The sequence below is a fragment of the Cololabis saira genome, chromosome 14, assembly GCF_033807715.1.
Source record: "Cololabis saira isolate AMF1-May2022 chromosome 14, fColSai1.1, whole genome shotgun sequence".
Taxonomy (NCBI): Eukaryota; Metazoa; Chordata; class Actinopteri; order Beloniformes; family Belonidae; genus Cololabis; species Cololabis saira.
The window spans coordinates 22,947,320-22,967,135 of NC_084600.1; the positions used below are offsets into that span (position 1 = coordinate 22,947,320).

Below are 19,816 nucleotides of genomic sequence, written 5' to 3' on the forward strand. Positions count from 1 at the left end.
TATGAGCTAGAAATCTGTGCTACAGATGTCCCTTTCCCATTATACAGTTCTCCACTCAACTCGCCTTGGTCTCAGTCATTTTTTAATTACAGTTCAGTACCACTTAAATGTGCGTGGGGCCTCTTTGTCTTTCCACAATGTCCAATCGTGCTTTCTCCGGATGAGGTCGGCGTCCAACAGGGAACAGAAAGATGTGGATCTCCTCGTTACACCACGGAGTAGGTTTGCTTTCCATTTTTCGCTGTACCACACATTCGCTGTAAAGTAAATATCGTGGTCGTTGTTGTCGGGTTTTAAATATGCCAGGTGCGAAGGAGTTGTGATGCATTACTCTCCGGCCAATCAGTGGCCTGCAGCCTGGTGACGCTTCAATTCTCAGCCCGACTCACCTGGTGGAAAACCTTTAAAACAGAGAGGGTTTAGCCAAGCAGAGCTGAGTAGGCACTACTGGAAAAGCTGCAAGAGTAACGGGAGAAGCTGGCCTTTCCTGATCACCACATTTTTCTTTTTTAATGATGTATACTCTGGTGCACATCTAACAACACAGACCAATGCGTGCAATGCTCTGTTGGAAAGTCTGGGATCCTGATATGTGTGTTAATTATACATCTCTGCAGTTATCTTGAATGATTCCACTGTTAGCAGGACAATGCACTGATACACAGCAAAAACATGTTCAAGGACGCTTCAAACACAAGCTCAATACTTTGTATTCTATAGTTGTAACCACCCCCCTTAACAGTAAACAGGTGATTTGAATTGATGGCGAACTGGTGTGTAATACTACCCGATCCATTCACACACCGTCATACACACAACCCCTCATTTTCTGTGCAAAATCACCGCCATTGAATTAGCACTGATGTTGTTGCCAAAGAGACGTCTAAATGAAAAATGTCATTTGTTTACCAGTGAATATGGAAATAGTCTATCACATTTTTTCTTGACTCCCCACAAAGTAAATCGAGGTAATGGTTGTCGATCATGAGAATTCAGTGCAGCAGTTTGGGAGGCCGATGCTTTTTGTTTCTTTATCAGCATTTCCATGGCTGTTTACGTTTTTGTTGGAGCGGTGGAATCTATAAGCACCCTCCTATAAGGACTATAAGGGAACGAATAGCAGGTGGCGGTAGGTGTGAAATGGGCATTTGGACTGGGCCAGTGAGAGGATAATGCAGCCATTCAGTTTCTCTCTCGCGCCGAGGCCCCCTTTGTGCCAAAAGCTTACATGCTACTTCACTGGGTCTCTTGAAAGGCTCCATTTTGTTCAATTTGTTGAAAAGCTACTGACTTATGTGACAGTTTAAAGACTATGGATGTTCAAGTTTCCTTAACCTCCAGACTAGCGAATGTTTTCTTTTTCTGTACTCTGTGATCTGTCTTTCATTCCCCACACGATTTAACTAGAAAGAAGTCAACAGGAAAAAAAGGACAAGTTAAAAGCTGCAGAGAGGGCACCCCAGTGGGAGTTGTTCATAGATGGAACATGACTCTCTAAAGAGGCCCAGGTGACTTAAATCCTGTTGGAACGTGTGGAAAGGAGCAAAGGTTGAATAAGGTTCTTGGTTGGTGCTGGCAAATGTTGGGTGCATTAGGGCTTGCTTGAGTTTGCAGTGAAGGATCCTCAGATCCCCCATAAAGGTACAGAGGGCCTCACAGCCCTGGATTTCTTAACCATGTTGTTGGTGGTGAACTTACACATTAGTCTGGTACATATCTTAATATTTTTTTGTTTTTATGAGATTTAAACAGAGTACATCAGTTGTAATCCAATACAGAGCTGCCAGCCTATGCTGTGCTAATATTATTCTTCTTTAAGTCAATAGTAAGACAAGTGGATATGTTACTGAGTAAGGTCCTCCTGAGTTCAAGCATCGAGACGTCGATACAGCAGCTACTTACATATGAAATGTCAATCATTTCCACAGAGCCGTGTTCCTCTCTCTCTGGCTTCGGATTAATTATTTCAGGTAAACCAAGCCTCTGTTTCTGATGCACATGCAGAGCCAAGAGCCACACAATGGAGGTGCAGTGAACTGTTCAAAGCTATTATTTCTAAGAACTGAAATTAGAATGGATTCAAGAGAAATTCTTTGGAAATAATACAGGAGTTCAAGGGTGGCATCATGCAGAGGGCTCTGAGGGGGATCTGCGGCAACTAAAGAGTAAAATACACATTCTCAGGGCACTGTGAGAAATGTCACTGAATAACAGTCATTTTAAATTCAGCAATAACATTAACTGTAAGCTTTCTTTCTGCGGTGAAATGATGCATTGGTGAAGTTGAATAATGGTATTTCCACGCTCTGATCAATAGCCAACTGTTCCCGACATGTTTTATTATTGGATTTGCAGGTATTTGAGGCTGATGGAGCCTCTTCCAGCTGTTCCATCTCCACCAGTCACAGACAAACATGCCTGTTTTGCTTGCAGACCCCATACTGCAGTGGAGGTAATATCTAGCTTACTGTGAGTGCAGGTATTAACCTGCCAGATAACAGCTCCCCAAGGCCCCATATCAGTAGGAAAACAAGCACATGGTTAATTAGCGCATCATGCATACACCTGTTATCTGTGCTATTTCTCCACCTATACTCATACAAAAAGGTGTTTACCAACTAAACTGTTTTCCTAATAAAACAAAATGGACAAACAGATGTTCAGATAAAGAGAGCAAACAAATCTCTTTAATGTCATTTTATCCTCCTCATGTGCCCATGTTTGTGTTAATGTATAGCAAATCTTCATGAATGTCACATCTAGAGGAAAGTTGCTAATAGCATCATACAACTTCTTTAGTTTAGTTCTTCATTTAGTTGCTTCTTGGCTGTTTTTCTTCTGGTGAAGCTTTCTGTTCGTCTGCCTTACACCTACATCATTTGAATATCAGCTTGAGTTAGACGCGACATTTTGTACCAGAGATCAAGTTTATTTGAATTTTTTTTTTTAATTATGATCGTGATAAAGCTGTTATATCACAGAATCATTACGCATTTGACTGAAGCTGGTGATTTGCCAAAAGCTGTTTTCTTAGAAAGTCAAAGATTGTTCTTTGCCATCTGTGTTGTAGGACGGTGGTAGACTGTTGGCAGAAAAAACACTTTTTCAACTTTCTTATGCTCTAAATGTGAAATTAGACATTAAATGTGATAATACTTGGCTTGATCTTTAAATGCTTTGAGAGTGATGTTCAAATTCCCTGCTTGATAGCAGCTGGCTGTGCAGGACCAGAAAAACATCCCTGGATGAAGACGCATTTTTGTCTTCCATCTTTTTTCTCATAATTGTCATCTTTAGGAGCAGTGAAAAAACTCAAACTACCGGTATGCCATGGCGGCATGATGTTTGTTTTTTCTTTTTCCTTCAGTCAGGAAAAGGTAGCAGCACACTGAACCAATGTTTCAAGATCTGACGACTCGTTTTAAGGTTGCACAAAGAACGAACCTCACTTCCATGGAGACAAGAGAGTGAAACAAAGCTAGAGTCAGAGGCTGTGTCAAAAACACTCCCTAGTGTCTATATGGTCCACTGGTCCATGTTCACGGCGTAGAGACTTGTACATGGACAATTTTGTAGTGGGCTCACTGGTTGAAGGAAACTTTAGACATCACTATGGTCATTTGTGTTCAGTTTGGTTCAGTGAATCATCGCTGTCGCTCAGATAAAACTGACCACACTACTGGCATTAGTGGCATTGCTGTCTACCCAATTTTAATATTTTCTCTGATTAAGTAAAAAGCAGACGGATGTTTTCTGCGTTGATATCTTGCTGTTTTTTCACTGCACTGCAGTTACTTCGAAGCTTAAAAACAAAACAAAAATGCCATGAAACCAAACCATTTATTATTTACTCTTCACATATCTGTCATTCTCCCACTTTGTGAAAATGTCATTGATTAAAACCCTGTTTTTAAATCCTAGTGGTCATTCAAAGCATTTTAAACCAACTAAAGCATACCATCAGGACTTAACCAGTACTTAACCATACTTACACCTACCACTGATTTTATTCTGTGTCGCATAACCGTACAGATGGTTTAGCAGTTATTATATATTATATTTGAGTTTTGCTCCCAGGTAAATGTATGTGTTATTGTTTTGATCACAGTGATAGGTCACATGAACTCCACAGCTTGTGTTATCGTTTGATTATTGATTTCTGAAAAACAATCTGATGATGCGGTCGGTCCATGCGGAGTAGTTGTCTGAGTTTATTCATTCTTCTCTATAGTACATGAAATTAATGAGAAAATATAAACTTGTTTTTAAAATTAAAGTTACTTGGGATCTGAGAATCACAGTATTAGAAGTAGATTAAAGTTTGATCTGTGGTCATCATTTGCAAACTGTACATTCATACTCAGTCTCACTGCAACCAGACATGCAAAGTTTGAACAATTCAAAGTGACTGAATGATATTACGTTATAAAGTTCAAGTTAACATATTCACAGCTACACACCTCAACACACCCGTGTGGGAAGGTGCTACACTGTCAGATTTGATGTGAAAGTCACTTCTCTGCTGAGTATGGGTGTGCGTCTCCCAGAAAGGAAGCAGGAAAACATGGTGATTTAAACTGATCACCATGTTTTCCTTGCCTTCACACCCACCTGATGTTTACTCACCTACTCCTAAAAACATCTCAAGCACAGCGAATCAAAAAGAAACTTAAAAATGAGGGAAGCAGAAATACAGCACCTAACAGTAGTGAGTCATAGAGACAACCACACAATAGCTTACTAACAAGAACAAACACAGTTCATGGACTGTGCTGGTCTTGTGATTGGTGGCCAGATTAGTCAGAGGAATGAAGATCCGACAGCATATTAATTCATGTTTAAAAGAGAATATGTTTGTTGTGCTGGTGATTATGCCAAAAGACCGTTGCGACTGCCTGGGTTGGTCTGGAACGGTCCGAGGCCGGAGTTTGGGTTCCAAGGAAGCTCTGTTGGTCCTGGTTTCACATCTGGCAGCGCTTGTATCAGATCTCTTTTCAGTAGTGACACTTCATAAGATGATATTTGGACTGATTTGATAAGAATGATTCAGCAGACGGTTAGCAGAAGCTAAGTCAGAAAAGATAAAATAGCTAACTGTGACTGACATAACACCGTGTCTTAACTGCATGTGACTCATACTCTTTTAGGAGTTCTTTTAGTTTCTTTGAGTTTCTTTCAGCAGCGCACGGGCGGCTGATTTATGGTCCCATGTAAAATCGACGGCGTGCCAAGTACCCTACGCCGTAGAGTCTGCGTTTGTGTAACGTGGAACCATAAATCAGCCTTAAAAAGCGAGTTTCAGCTGTCAATCAAAATAACGTGAGGGCCCATAATGCTTTCAGTGTGGACAGAGAGCGTCCGATGCCACGCAGTGTGACGCGATGGTCGGACGCTCGCGTGCAGTTAGGACAGGCTGTAAGGTGGGCGTCTTCCAACCGGATGTCCGGGCCTGGTCATTCTGCCCATTTGCACCATGGTACTTTGCAGCATGAAGAAAAACAGGGCTTCAAATGAAATCTTCAGAAAACCTATGGATGTCATCATGGAGGGTTTGTCCAGTAATGATATGATCTACCTGGATGACTGAGAGGGATTATTTATTAGTTCTGAGCCTTTATTTTTGATTTAACAGGAATATCCTCAGTTGTCTTGAAACTCTAGTTATGCATGTGTGTAATAATTAGCGTTGTGTGATAACTTTGATTTAAAAAGAATTAATCCAGCATAGCATCTAATTTCAAATCATTGATTAGATCTCTTTCTGTAGCAAATGCTTTTTTGTCTTCTGTTCTAATCATGTGCGGTGTGATTGAGTCGGAGAGACAATCTGATATTTCGAGAAAAGACAAGCCCATTTTTGCTTTTCTGCATGACAGCAGTCTCCCGCACAAAAGAAAAGATGCTGATCGTCGCAGAGAAATGGTGCACTGTTCTTCTAATTAACTTTTTATTGATTGGTAGTTTATTTTGGTCCATAAAGCTTAAAACCTGCCGAATGATACATGATTTAATACAGGTGCGAAACTTGAAAGTGTGAAATTACACAAAGGTTTGATTTAGTAGGCGATATGTCATAGCTATTGGTCTGAATGGGTTAGCTGAGGGAGATAGAGTTTACGTCCTCTGGATGTCGCCATTCATCTCAGAGGCTGAATATTTCATGTGGTAATTAAAATTTGCAGGTCCGGCTTCCCATGACACCTATCTCTACCGAAGGAAAGGCGGTGTTGTCTGTCTTTGATGTGCCTCCTTCACCTATAGCTGAGGTTTAAAGGATGAAGGGTGACATTTTCTCCCTTTTTCTAAATTAATACAATTGATCTACCTAACAAGAGCAAAGTGAGGCTTCCAAATTGTGCACGATAAAAAGATTAAGACTTTAAATGGCTTTCTAAAGGCAATATTTATTGCAAGCCCTAACATTAGGCATTGAACTTTAAATTAGAATTTCTAATAGGGTATTGACTAGAATGTATTAAATGTTGCTACACAGTCGTATAGATCCTGAGGCGGTTTCTTTTTCTTCTCAATCCAGGGTACATGACCCTGAAATCCCTGGGAGTGATATACACAAACACTTGCCACAGTTACTGATGTGCACATTGACTGAATTAAACATGTTTTTGTCTTTTTCTCTCCAAGTTCACGTGGTTCTTATTGTAATTGCTGATTTAAAGGTGCTTACTTGGAACAGCTTTGAGTTGCCCCCACATTTGTGATCTGGTAATTTCAGCAAAGACTTTTGATCCTCTAAACCTTTCATTTCTGGTACAGACAGGGTTTTTTTCCTTAATATTTATTGTGCATGTCAGTTAAGTTCATTCTTTTCTTTTCGTCCAGCTTTGATCTTGTTTCAAGATTTTTTGTTAAGTCCTAATTTTCAAGCTTCTTCGTATCCAAGCACGTGAGCTGTTTCTAATTTTCTGTGATTGATCTCGGGCTCTAAATCCAATTTAACTGCCTGTAATTCCATTTTAACTGTTGTCAAAATATTTGTCCATGTCACTCTAATTCAGATTGCTGCTCCGAGAGCAGCACGGTCAAGGAATGTTACATCTGTTTTTCATCGTCTCCACATCCTGCTCCTCTGTGCCTCTCACTTTTTCCATCTCCCAGCCATGATTTTCTCTTTGTTTTTGCCAGCTTCTCTTTCTGTTACATAGACATTGTAGCTGCAGGTGATTATAAGCTTTGAGAAAGCTGCATCAGGATACAATTTGTCAGAGCCTAACAGCCCATTCTGTTCTGAGGGGTTAACATTCTGTTTGTGTTACAGTGCATTCAAACTCTAATTAAAACAACATTACATTCCCCATCTGCCAATCTCCCATAATCTTCTTTAATTGCTGTAATTAAAGTATATTTACATGTGCAAAATACTTGTAATTTAGCAAATTGCACTCTACACTCTGCACATTTAATCAGTGGCGCTGCAGCGGAATGAGTGATTCCAGTGTTTTGATTTCAGCAGCGGGCTGGTTCCGACAGGGTAAGTGGACCTCTGCCTGAGGTCTCACAGAGGTTAGGAAAACAAGCCGTTGGAGAACTATTGTCATTGGCCTCTGATTGCTGCCCGCGTGGCTAATTATAAGCCTGAGCTCCTCGGCGAAGCCCGGCAGAGCTCAGATACGTGTGTGTGTGTTCAAACAAGCACCTGTGGCCCGCCGCACTCCTGGCTCATTGCTGTTTGCCTCTTGATTGACAATAGCCATCCTCTTTTATTTATTCAAAATGCAAAGTGAATTCGCTGGGGTGTGTGCCACCCAAACAGAGAAAGCCAAGACAGGATGATAAATACCTAAGAATTAAACCAGCAGCCGTCTGAGCAACTGCTGCTGCAATAAAAATGCCAAGAACCAGCTCTGGCTGAAGAGGAACAGCATGGTTGCTTTCAGATTAGAGGTATTAGATAGGGATTAATCTAGAAGAGGGAATTTGTCAAGCTTTAGCTTTATATTAGCATCGCTAATAAGCTAGCTTTATAATGCCCCATAATATGTCACCGTTTTTTTTTTTTTAAACTTCTCTGCACTTTGAGGCTTCCCAGCCATTTCCACTAAACACTGTCACTTGAACAATCACAATGAGTCTTCATGAGTGTTTGTAGTCAGCCTTACAGTAAGTACAGTCATTAGAAAGGTCTCAGCTGAGGTTCTTTGTCTTGTCAGTAAAGCCAAACGGGACTCTAGCTTCTAGAAAGGGGGCCTGGTTTTTCATTCTTGACTGTTGCTGAGCTGCTGGTATTACCCATGTCCTCCTGGCCTGATTACATTCCTGTCTGCTTGGAAGAGAAAACATCAATCAAGGCAACTGGAACCAACAGCTCAGCAGTTTAGAGGCAGAGGTCTTGTGCATTGTCAGGATGCTGCAGGAAGAAGCTCCACTTTAGCCGCCAACCTAATCATCGCAGTTTTAGGGTTTGGGTCAGAGAGTCGCTGTCCTGCCGTAAAGCTACTAAATCGCTTTGCAACAAATGTAAGTAGATCAGAGGACAGTGGAAGAAGTTCAGAGCTTGTAGACAAGCACAGTGTTTAGATTCACTACTCCCTTAATTTAGTACGACTCCTCCCTGGGTAGTCCTCATAAACAGTGTTTTCCCCATTCAGAGCTTTTAATTGCTCCGGCTATTAGGTGTCAGACGGGTGCACAAATCATGGTTTTATGTCCTTGGGATAAGTACAAAAGATGTCCGTTGCTCTGACTCGGTGAGGAGACGTAAAAGAAAAAAACTGGGCAGAAGTAGGTGTGGTGGAAAGGATGTCATATGAATGGACGCAGCCCCTTATCCTCATTAGCTGACACATAGTTCTTCTTAATTATTTTCTGTTCACTGTAATTATCATGGCTGAAGCTAATCATCTGATGAGAAAGCAATCTTACGCTTGGGATACAACGTCCTTGGCCTCACTTTCATGTCTTGTCACGTCTGAAAGTAATTTTTTTCGTCATTCCGGTTTTATTTTGTTTGTTTGAAATTGAAGGTGCTCGGTTTCTGCTTCCAATAATAACAACATTAAATACAAATACAATGTTGAGGCAAGCTAGAGAGGGGTTGTTTTGTTTGTTGGTTTGGCATAAACTAAGAAATTAGGATTAGGATGTTTTTCCTATCCTGAATGTACTTGACAACCGGAAGTTCATCTATAAACTGGATTTGAAAGGATGTCAATCAGTTTTTGATACTTCTACACTCACATTTCAAATTCCTCGCATGAACAGGATAAGATAGAGACTATGCTTTGCTGACAACCCTGTGTAGCTCGAGGCTATCTGCCTGATCAGCACGCACGTGCGTGCTGTAATACAGTGGACATACAAGTTGAACAAACACAAGCGATTGAGAAGTGCATTGTTAAAGGCATCCCCCCTAGCAGAGTGATTGATACTCGCCTGTTAAGCCCTCAAGAGATCTTCCTCCCACAGATGCTACATCTTCTGCCCATCATCCTGAATATTTCAGTGCTTAAAGTGATCCTAGGCTCTTTCACTATGGTTGTTTGTCTTAAAAGTGCTCATGACTCTTGGCATGAACTCCATGAGTTCGCAGTCTAACCGTTAACGGTCCTGGAGTTGCTGCAATTCTACAGGATGTGATCTTTTTATTAGATTACTTGATTAAATTATGGTGTTTCTGTCTTCTTCTGTATTTCATTTTATCAATTTTTTCATTGTTGATATCAAAAATACTCAAAGTGATCTGCCGCAGATATTAAACGTGTATCCGCTCACCGCAAATGTCATTACACTTAATCTTCTGGCAATACACAAATTGATTGTGCATGTTTAGCTGTGGTCGATCCAAAAGTCTGATTCTCCTCAGAGTGCGGTTGGCACACTTTCCCTCATCATCCACTCCGCTGATCTAAAGCAGAACCCCATCCATCCTCCCCAGTCTGTGTTTTTACGACAGGAATTATTTAAGACTGATGAGTTGGATGCAGGGCCCACAGTAAATTAGATGTGTATAGTCCAAAAAGTATCACATATCTGACATATTAACATCTCTCTATCATTCACTAACTTCTGTTGTATATTATTTCTTTCCGAGTATGCTTTCGTGGTGGACTCTGGATTTTTCTTCTTCTTTTTCTTCTTTTTGGGAAATAGAGTGTTTGGCATGAACTTTTGCCATATGTCTGTAGATCTGCCAAAAAAATATTCAGCGCAGCTCTTTTCTTGCGCCAAGTATTTGGCCATCTGCTTAAGTCTTTAACCAGCAGCATCCAGGGACTTCATCAAGCTTGAAATGTGAAGTCAAATGGTTTTCTTCAGCTCCCAAATCATGCTCAGCACTGCTGTGCAGATTTACTGCTCTGGCATATCCAGCCAATCACACATATTTTATTATGCAGTACATAGTCACATTTATGGGTTTTGCACTCAATGACAGCAAGGTTTTCCCAGAGCTGTTCTTATATCATTAAATTTAAAATAGTTCAGTTTGACAAAGTACTCTCTTTTGAGTACTTTTAAATCACTTCTAGAAATAACGTTTAGCGGACAGGAAATCTATTTGGGTTGGTTTGATGGTAAGTGTTAAGCATCTGTAAATGAGGGTGCAGACAAATGGCTGACGCACCTGCAATAGTGATTTCCCAAATAGGTTTTTACTAGCCACGACCCCTGCTTGTGCACGGGCCACACTGCTGATTACGAAGCGGGAGATTCTGCCAAAGAACGTGCCGCTCGCCACACCAGCAGAGAGGATAGTGTTTCCGCAGGGGGTGGGGTTCATTATGCAGCACACAGGATACCATTATTAGCACCATTACACACACTGACAGGCACACATTCATTCTCCTATACCTGCTTTTTAAAGGCTCCCATAAATAATGAGGGCTTCAGCCATCTTCGTCTTGGAGGAAGGGAAAAAGGTCATTATAGATCAGGCCTCCATTTATCAAAATTATTTCATAATATCAGGTCACGAGGAGGGTTTTTGCTATAGCTAATTGTAGATCAGGCCACCAGCATAAATTTCCATTAGCAGTCCATTTGTAACTCTCTGCAGATTGTAACCCAGCTCTTAGTTGTGGCTATCGTGGAAATCAGGAGAGGCGCACTAAGGCTACATTTACAAGGTAAATTTGCTGAAATATGAGTTAAACATTGAGTGAAGAGATTTGGCAAAAATAGTCTCTCACCATTTCAGGATTTAGCACCCTGCTATAATCATATAGATTGTTTCGGATAGATTTTCACATTGATTGCCTTCAAACTATGTCAGTGTATTGTGATTTAGAGGTCACAGTGCTCTCCTAGTTAAATGTGCTCTGACTGGTAATCAGTAGAGCTGTGCGGTATAATTACCCCAGCTTTTATCAGAATGACCTCTCTGACAAACTTCCCTGGTGGAAGGAGACACCTGAGAGCTTCCACACTTCCTATCGGCCCTTGTTTTATCGAAAAGGCCCTGCCAGAACGGATAATAGAGACCCTGTTCTCCCAACAGACGGATAATGGAGGGTGGAGTGGTCCTCTTTGGCAGCCTGCTGCCTCTTCCCTGCACTAGAGAAACCAATACCGGGCCTATCGGCTGATATATGACACTAATACACAGTCTGACTGGGACCCTAAACAGAAAAGAGGGATTGTTCCGACTTTCGACTGCCTGTAGGATCCATGACTCACAGGTACCGCACTGTCTGGCCCCTGAGACCGCTCTAATTGCTTTACATCTGTACAAAGGTTTCTTGTAATCGGGCCTTCTGCCTCCATTTGTCTTCCTTTCAGTCTCCTAGTGAAGGCCTTAATTGGTCTTAGTGGGGCTTTTCTTCCAGTTAGCTCTTAGGCTTGAAAGAGTTACCTTGGGGGGCAGTAGGGTTTGCTGGCTGCTAGTGCAAGCACAGGTTGCACTGGAGAGGAAGTCAATACTTCTTTTACCTTTTAACACTTTAATTAATGTTCTCCTGACAAGCGGTTTTTGCCGTAACTTCACATGGAGGTGGCGGTTGAGCTTCTAGGAGCTGCGCAAGAATCAAGGAAAACCTCCCATACGGTCTTCAGGGGCCAATCGACATTTGCTGAGAGTCTGGCTCCGTCTTTGTGAGATTGCTGGTACACATTTTCCGTGTCTGACTGAGAGCTTGTCAGCGCTGTTTCTATGGCGTGCCTACAGGTTCCTCTTGATGAACAGACTCCCTTCAAATACTGGAGCCTCAGGTTCTGGTATTATGGGATTTTTATTTTTTTTTAATTTTGCTTATGCTGGAGTTGGAACACACATGAGATGAGCTGTTCAGGGACAAGTTAGATGATTGTTCACTGTGTATAGTAACACTATGCTGTACACTGCCCTCCAATAATGTCACTGCAAATAAATGTGTCCGTCTCATATTTGAGTGGGTATTCTAGTTCTTTTTCATAAAAAGATGAAGTGTCAATCAAAGTTATCCCATTTACATCATCTGCATTGCAAAAGTTTGAAATACATGCAGTCACATGAATGAGTATGCGTAGACAGTAACCAAATTTGACCACTTGTATTCACTTGTATTTCTGTTGCCTTGGAAGCAACACGATGCCTGAGATATCCTTTCACACTGGCAACTTGCTCACACTTTGTATGATTTGAATATTAAAGAGAAGTGAATTCAAAGAATTCAAGTTTGAAATCTGAAAAGGTTGTCTTTGTTTATGTTTAAGCTGAATATTATAGTGAATGCAAATACACCGATCGTGTTTGGAAGAGCTCTGTCAGTCAGTCACCGCCTCGCCACTATCAAGCCAACCTCGAAGCCTGTGGAGGTTTTAAATTAGCTGTTAGCAGCAGGGACAAGCGTGCTTCACTGAATTCTTCTGATTTTCAGAGGAACAGTCATATTCGTTCAGTCTCTTGCAGTGTTTTCTCACTGCTTCGTACGCAACTGAGCTCAGCTGAGCTTTAAATGGATCCTTTCAGGAAGTGATTTGATCCAGTTTTTTCACCCAAAAGATTTTTATGACAAACGCACTACAGATATCACACTTGATTAAAGAAATGGGAGGTCTGACGATTCCACCACGACACGACATTATGGGCCGGCAGGGGGGAAGTACAGTGGGGTTATCTGCCTGACAGCATGAACAGCAATGTTTCTGCATGCTAATTGAGGCCAAGGGTTCTTAAGACATTTAAGCCTCAGTCCAACCCGACTCGATAGTGGGTAAATGGCTATTAAACTCTGTCAGTCTTTGTTTGTTTTCATTAAACTTCTTGGGAGTGTTTACTTGCAATATCGTGTAGTGCTGCTGTCAGCCAAGCCTGATTCCCAGAGTGTAATGTGACCGACCTCACTTTATCCAGCTCAGCCCTGTTCACACTTGTCTTTACACAGAGATTACATCTCATGTACATTGCTCCACAAACCACATTTCACATCTTTAATTTAAGATAGCATGACGTGTTCCTGGCTCTGCATCAGCAGTCTTCTCCTCACAAGTGTAGAGCAGGAGTTTTTTCTTTTTTCTGTTTTTTTTTCTTCTTTCGCTTTCTCCCTGTGTTTCCTGCTGACTGACTGATATGGAGCTCTGCTGCCAGGACTTAAATAGCAGCTGTAAGCGTCCAGCTGCTCCCCGCCACGCTCCACTTCTCCCCAGATGGCTCAGAGACATTCCAGTAGCCCTCCGGAGGAGCGCTCATGAGGAAAATGTTATGGAGTGGCTCTCTGAGACACCAGGGAGCATCCCTCGCTGCACCACAGCCACCCTCCTTCTCCTTTAACCCCCCCCGGGCTGGAAGCCCAAATCAGAAGAGGGCTGCTTGTGGGACCTCCTTTGCCAACCTACCAATGGAGGCTGCACAGATGGTGGTATCCTCGACGCGGGCCAGCATGCAGCATGGCCTGGGATGTGAGAGAACACATATCATGCCATCGATATCCCTCAGGAAGAACTCACATTGGTTTTGTCAGCAGATGACCAGCAGAAGTTACTCCGGCAGCTCTGCTCAGCTCCTAGACACTGAGGGAAATGTGTTTCTTCACTCACTGGGGCATCTTGAATGAGTGGCTTGGCTGTGCCGGGCCGATTGGGAATGTGCCGGGTGAAAATGAGCTTGTTCAAAGTCATTCTAATTTCCTTGAACACTCACTGTTAATATATGGTGCTGACTGTAGTCCCCCAGGGAAGTGGTCTCTGACCTTGGCTGCATGGTTAAGTGATGAATGGTCCATCAACGTCACAGTACTGAGCCAAACCACAGGTTTCCCTTCAACCGTGACTACTGCTCACAGATATAATATCATGTTTAACAAACCCTGCACTCACACTGTTTTACTTTGACATCATGGTTTTTAGGCATAACCTCAACATACCTTGTGATTAGTGAGTTGGTCAAACTTTCTCTGTTACTTCATCTAGTCACCATGGATGTGCAGTTTGTTCATCGTGCAGCCTGGAATGTAAATTCCCCCTGTTTCAGTCCCGACTAGGAAGAAAAACAAAACACATTTTATATAGTAGCTAAAAGATAATTATTGAAAAAGAGGTTCTGCAGATGACAGCATCTCTGACATTTATTCTAGCACTAATGTTTGCCTTCTTGCTCACTATCCCCACTCACAGTGGAGCAAGCAGACTTCGGGGATGGATTAAGTCTGTTGTTTCTCCCATCAGGGGTCTCCTTGCTGTTCTGACCTCAGTGTTATCCTTGTCGTGACAGGAAACATACATCATCGTGCGGCCTCTGATGCAAAGCACATTCTGGCACAACTTGATCAAAGCCAGGTTGTCTGGACAACAAAGTGCCCCTGCCCTGTGCATATTTTGAGTATTTAATAATTATTATACTTATACATTTTATTTATAGCCGCCTTTTAGGACACTAAAGGCGACCGTACATTAGACAAAATGTAGAGAAAAAAACATGTTAGAATGTCAAGATATAAGGAGAAAACAGTACAAAATTATTGTAAAAATAGTAAAAGCGAATAGGTGCAAAATTGAGGTCATTCCAGTCCCGTCTAAAAAACGTTTGTTAGAAGGGGGGATTTGATGGAGGTGACCGTGTCAGAAGGTTTTATATCCTGTGGTAGAGCTGAGCAGCTGAAAGCGCTCAACCCCATGGTGGACAAGCAGGCAGATGGGAGGGTGAGTTGGATGGAAGAGGAAGACGTGAGAGCACGACTGGGTAATGTGAAGGAGCTGAGTGAGATACTGAGGGGTGAGGTTGTTTATGGCCTTATAGGTGAGTAGTGAAAATGCATATATTATATGAAATATAATCTATACATTTTCTATAGATAGATACTTTTCCAGCAGCTTTCTTTCCTTCTGTTTCCATCTTTGCAAAGCCTTCCATCAGTAAAATAATTATAATTGAATGTATAATTAAGTGATAATATAATTGGCGAGTAGTTACAGCTGACAAAATACTACAGTGATTTTCTCTTCCTCCACTTCCAAGTGGGAACCCCACAGAAAGGTTGTCTTAAACCATGTTGGATATTGTGTACCGAGTTGGCTTGGCAGATGGGTCGGGGTTTATTAGGACACGATTGCTTCTTCAAAGGTATGAAAGCAACCAGGAAACTGCTGCTGGATCACATGTAGGGATGGGAATCGAGAACTGGTTCCCAGTGTTTCAGTTGCTTGGAATTGTTTGCAAATCTTTCAAACAATTCTATTTTCTGGCTTACGCTGAGCAACCTGTGTGGGCCAGCAGCCAATAGTAAAGATGGCGCCCAAGCGATACAAATGCTCGAAAGTCTGGTTAGATTTCAGTAAAAAAGAAGACAACAGGGCAACTTGCAACACTTGCCAAATGAATATTTTGTCAAAGGTAGGAAATACTATCAAAATCATTTGCGCACACAGCACGCAATAACGATCATATAATTCACGTTGTTGATCCGGTTCAGACTTATGTCAGTGGTTCTCAACCCAGCAGCAGCAGCAGCAACGTTAGCATGTCCTTGGCTAATTTTACTGCAGGTAACTAATAAACTAACGAACACTGCCTCTCATATTAGCGCCATTTGTTTCATTGTTGTTCTTTTTTACCAAATGAGAATCGATAAAGAACCGAATTATTAAGCAGAATTGGAAATGGAATTGGAATCGTAAAAATCGTATCCATTCCCATCCCTAATCAAATGACAGCCTAACTTTACACACTGGTGTGAATAATAGAACAAAACGGAACAACAGATGGGTCAAATAAAAAGCTTGAAGTGCTACATCACTATTGTAAATGCTGAGCCCTTCTCGTGAACCTAACTCTGCTAACAGCATGAGGCAGGAGCTGAACCTGCCCCTACAGCCTCTATACGGTGCAAATACTTAACCAAATTATCAATGTGGAAGTCTAACTAGTGCAACCAAAGCAAGAAAAAAGAGGTGGGAGCAAAGAACTGCATTTACAGGATTTGCAGAAAACAAAATAAAATATATCATAACTTGAGCATTTGTGGAGAGAATGAACACCACCCAAAGGTCATCAACATGCACTGATTTCTCCATGCATTTCCTTTTAGAAAAATCCAAAAGTTATAGCACGTGAGTGTAGAAAAAGATGATTTTGTTATTCTACTAAAACTGTCACAACAGCACAAAGCGCGTGGGAGTACACGGAAGAATCACAGTAGGTGTGAATGCAGCATCCACGCCAACTATGATAACGTGCTCTTGCAGCAGAATTCACATCACCACCCACAGCCTGCTGTTATGTTTACACACCACTAATGGCACCACAAGGAAAACTTGTTGCTACATGTTAAAATCGTATGCACTGCCGTCCTTTTATTTCACCGTCCTTTGGTCGTCTCGGTTACGCAGGAGGTATCCTTTATTTAAACTTGAGTTTATCCACAGATGTGTCATCCTGTGATGGTATATTTGGTGTGCTCCTTCCTGCTGACAAGCGCTTTACTGCTGAAAGATGACAAGACAAAGCCTGGAATTATTTTAAAAGGTGGAATTGAGGAGCCTGCGGAAAAGTCAACAAACCTTTCATTGTTGGGTCAATTTGAAAGTGTTCGGGCTTCCATAAACAGCATTAGTCTTCCATCTGCGGCTTGAGTCCGTAGTTCCATGGCATTAAGATTAAAAGCCGTCTTCGAAGGCCAGATTAGCTGGTCTGGTTAGAACCTTTGTAAGACTGTTGTTTGAGTATTGCTGGGCGATGGATGTCTGCTCTGTGGCTTTCAGCATCCTATCTCACTCTACCACTTAACATGCTAATTAATCCCAACCAAAAGGCCATGTCAGTCACCCCACGCCCCGCCAGGGACGCTCCCACTGGGCTCATCCTGCTTTAATTGAGCACATTTTTCAGGAGCTCGCTGTCCCTGGGATTACATTAGATCCCGCTAATTCACCCAGCCTGCCACCGGCATGGGCAAAATGAACGAGGGAGGCAGCGAGATGAGATGTAGGGCTGGGGAAATGTATAAATAAACCAACCAAACAAACAAACGAAGAAAAAAAAAACCAGACTGAGTGTTTATCAACACCCCTGGGATAAAAAAGGAGGTGAGTGCAGGAAATCATTAGCACAGGAGAGTCAAACTAGGCTCGTTTGATCTTGCTGGTGGAGGAGCAAATGTAATTTAGCGCGCTGTGAGTAATTTGTTTTAGCAGTTAGCATGGGTTCCTTTTAATTTCATTTTGCCTTGCATCAGTCTTTCAAATTAAATATTTTTATTTTGTACAAAGCGGATCTTTGTGAGCCTTGCGGCTCAAAGACCAGCCCTCAACAACAGCTAATGTTTATTCATCCCTGCTTGTTTGCATGTGCAGTAGACAGAATCTTGACAGGAGTGTGCAGTGTCGGCTTTTTGTTTGAGTATTTTCTGTATAATGAGGCAACTCAGATGTACACTGTGACAGCTAGCAAATCATAGCCAGAGAGTAACAAAGTGTTTTTGTCACTACAGCTCTAATTATTTGGAAGATAGTGCTGAAGAGGCTGCATCTGTTTTAGTGTCTCACCTCATGTCCTCATCCTACTGAGAGTTGTCAGCTGTGCGATTCAAACTCAGGTAGCCAAACACCTCCCAAACATGCTAACTAAAAATACCATATGAAACCCAAGTTACCTGTCAGCATAAATCTTCTCAGCTACAACTACATGCGGGGTGTGTTCTTTCACATATTAGCTCACATAACTGATTTAAATATGTCATTTCCATGTTTTATTCACTGGGGAACACTCAGGGGGTTGACTTTTCATCCGTCAGACACGGTGCAGTGTGCTGCAGAACCAAAACATAAGGTATATCTCTGCCTATCAGGGCGTTAGCACTTAATTATTGCCGGTGATTCCTGACACGGAGGAGGCCCTACCCCTGCATCTGGCCAGTCCATCTCCTCTGAGGTGGGAGGAGAGAAGAGGCTTATCATCGGGGATGCCTGGGACACCACTGCTGTGAAGCACCTTATCAGGCTCGTGTTCACACAGTGTGGAGTCTGAGCGCCTGCTCTCAGCGGCAGGATGCCCTCCTACGGCAACAGAGGAGCAGAGACATGAAGGGGGTATCGTTTAATCTATGGAAACATGCGCCGCCATTTTAGATGTAAGAAATGCATTTGGTCTGACTCCCGTTGTTCTCTTATCATTCTCATTTCAAAGGCTTTTATTTCAAAGAGATATTAGTATTCCATCCTAACATATTTAAAGATTATCTCTAGTATTATTTATTATAATATACTACTTTATATTTGACAACGGGGCTGAGAGTTAAAGTCTGCTGTATAAATTTTGCAGCGTTGTTTGAAGGTAAAAGAGCTCCTCTCTTAATGAAACTGTGGTAACATCTTGTTAAAGGTATCAAACCTTTCCAAAGCAACGCGTTCCAAGCTGCCAGACTCATAAACAGCCGCTTCTCTAATGTAACAGCATGGGGAACGTGCCGTATTTCAGCTGTGTACCTGGCAGAGCCTGCGGGGGTTGTTAGCTTTGACAGTGCCGGTATACGCATTAGACTTGGTGGCACATTGTTGGCAGAGCCACACCGGTTTCTCTCAGATGGTGTCAGCTGGCTACAAGCCCCGCAATCTTCTCCTCCACCTTGCTCTCCTTCCCACCATGGCAGAGGCGGTAAAAAAAGAGCTCTGCGGAGCCCCATAATGATACGTGGCAAACGTGCAGCACTGCGGTGATTGTTAACGGCAGCAGCTGCGCAGATAGCCTGGATGATGGAAAATCAGTGGGACCTCATTTTGGTTCGCCAGTATGAATATTAATGGCTCGTTTCCAGGCCAGGGCTAATGATGAGGAAAATTCCCTAATAAAAACTTGATGTGATGGGCAACGACCCGCGGGGTCACTGGAGACAGTCAAAGTTAATAGTGTGCCATCAGGTGTGAGGAGTTAAGTGATTAGAGGCACAGAACCTAATCCTGATGTTTTTCTCCCCCTTCAGCAATAAGTCCGTGTGCAGAGAGGGAGAGCTGGAAATGGGAGCAGATAAGGTTTATATCTCTTGACAACAGGGGGTTGTGGGAGTTATAGAAGATACTTGCCAGTGCATGCAAACCATGTTTGTAGCAGTTGAAATTAGATTTTACTGCAATTTCTTTCGGTATATGTACAATCAGACATCTGCTTTATTTTACAAGGAATCATTGCAAAATATAAACATCATAATAATAGTATGAATATGAAAAGGGACCCCTTGAAACTTGACTCTAACGTATATAAAATTGTTTATTTTCATGTTAAACTCTGAGCCGTTTTATAATTGAAGAGTTTGAATCTGAGCAAGCCGCCTGCAGCGTTCTGGACCGGCCAGTGAACAAAAGTCCGTCAACAATCTATTCTTCTACGTTGCTAAAATGTAGCATGTTAGTGGAGAGAAGTCAAGCGTTCACTTCCACATTTGAACAAAACTCAGCC

At 42.1% G+C, this 19,816-nt stretch overlaps 1 protein-coding gene across 9 annotated transcripts in view; it reads left to right on the forward strand.

The window, feature by feature from the left end:
- Nucleotides 1-19,816, forward strand: part of auts2a (activator of transcription and developmental regulator AUTS2 a) — a 352,954-nt gene that overhangs the window by 213,113 nt on the left and 120,025 nt on the right. The window lies entirely within an intron of this gene.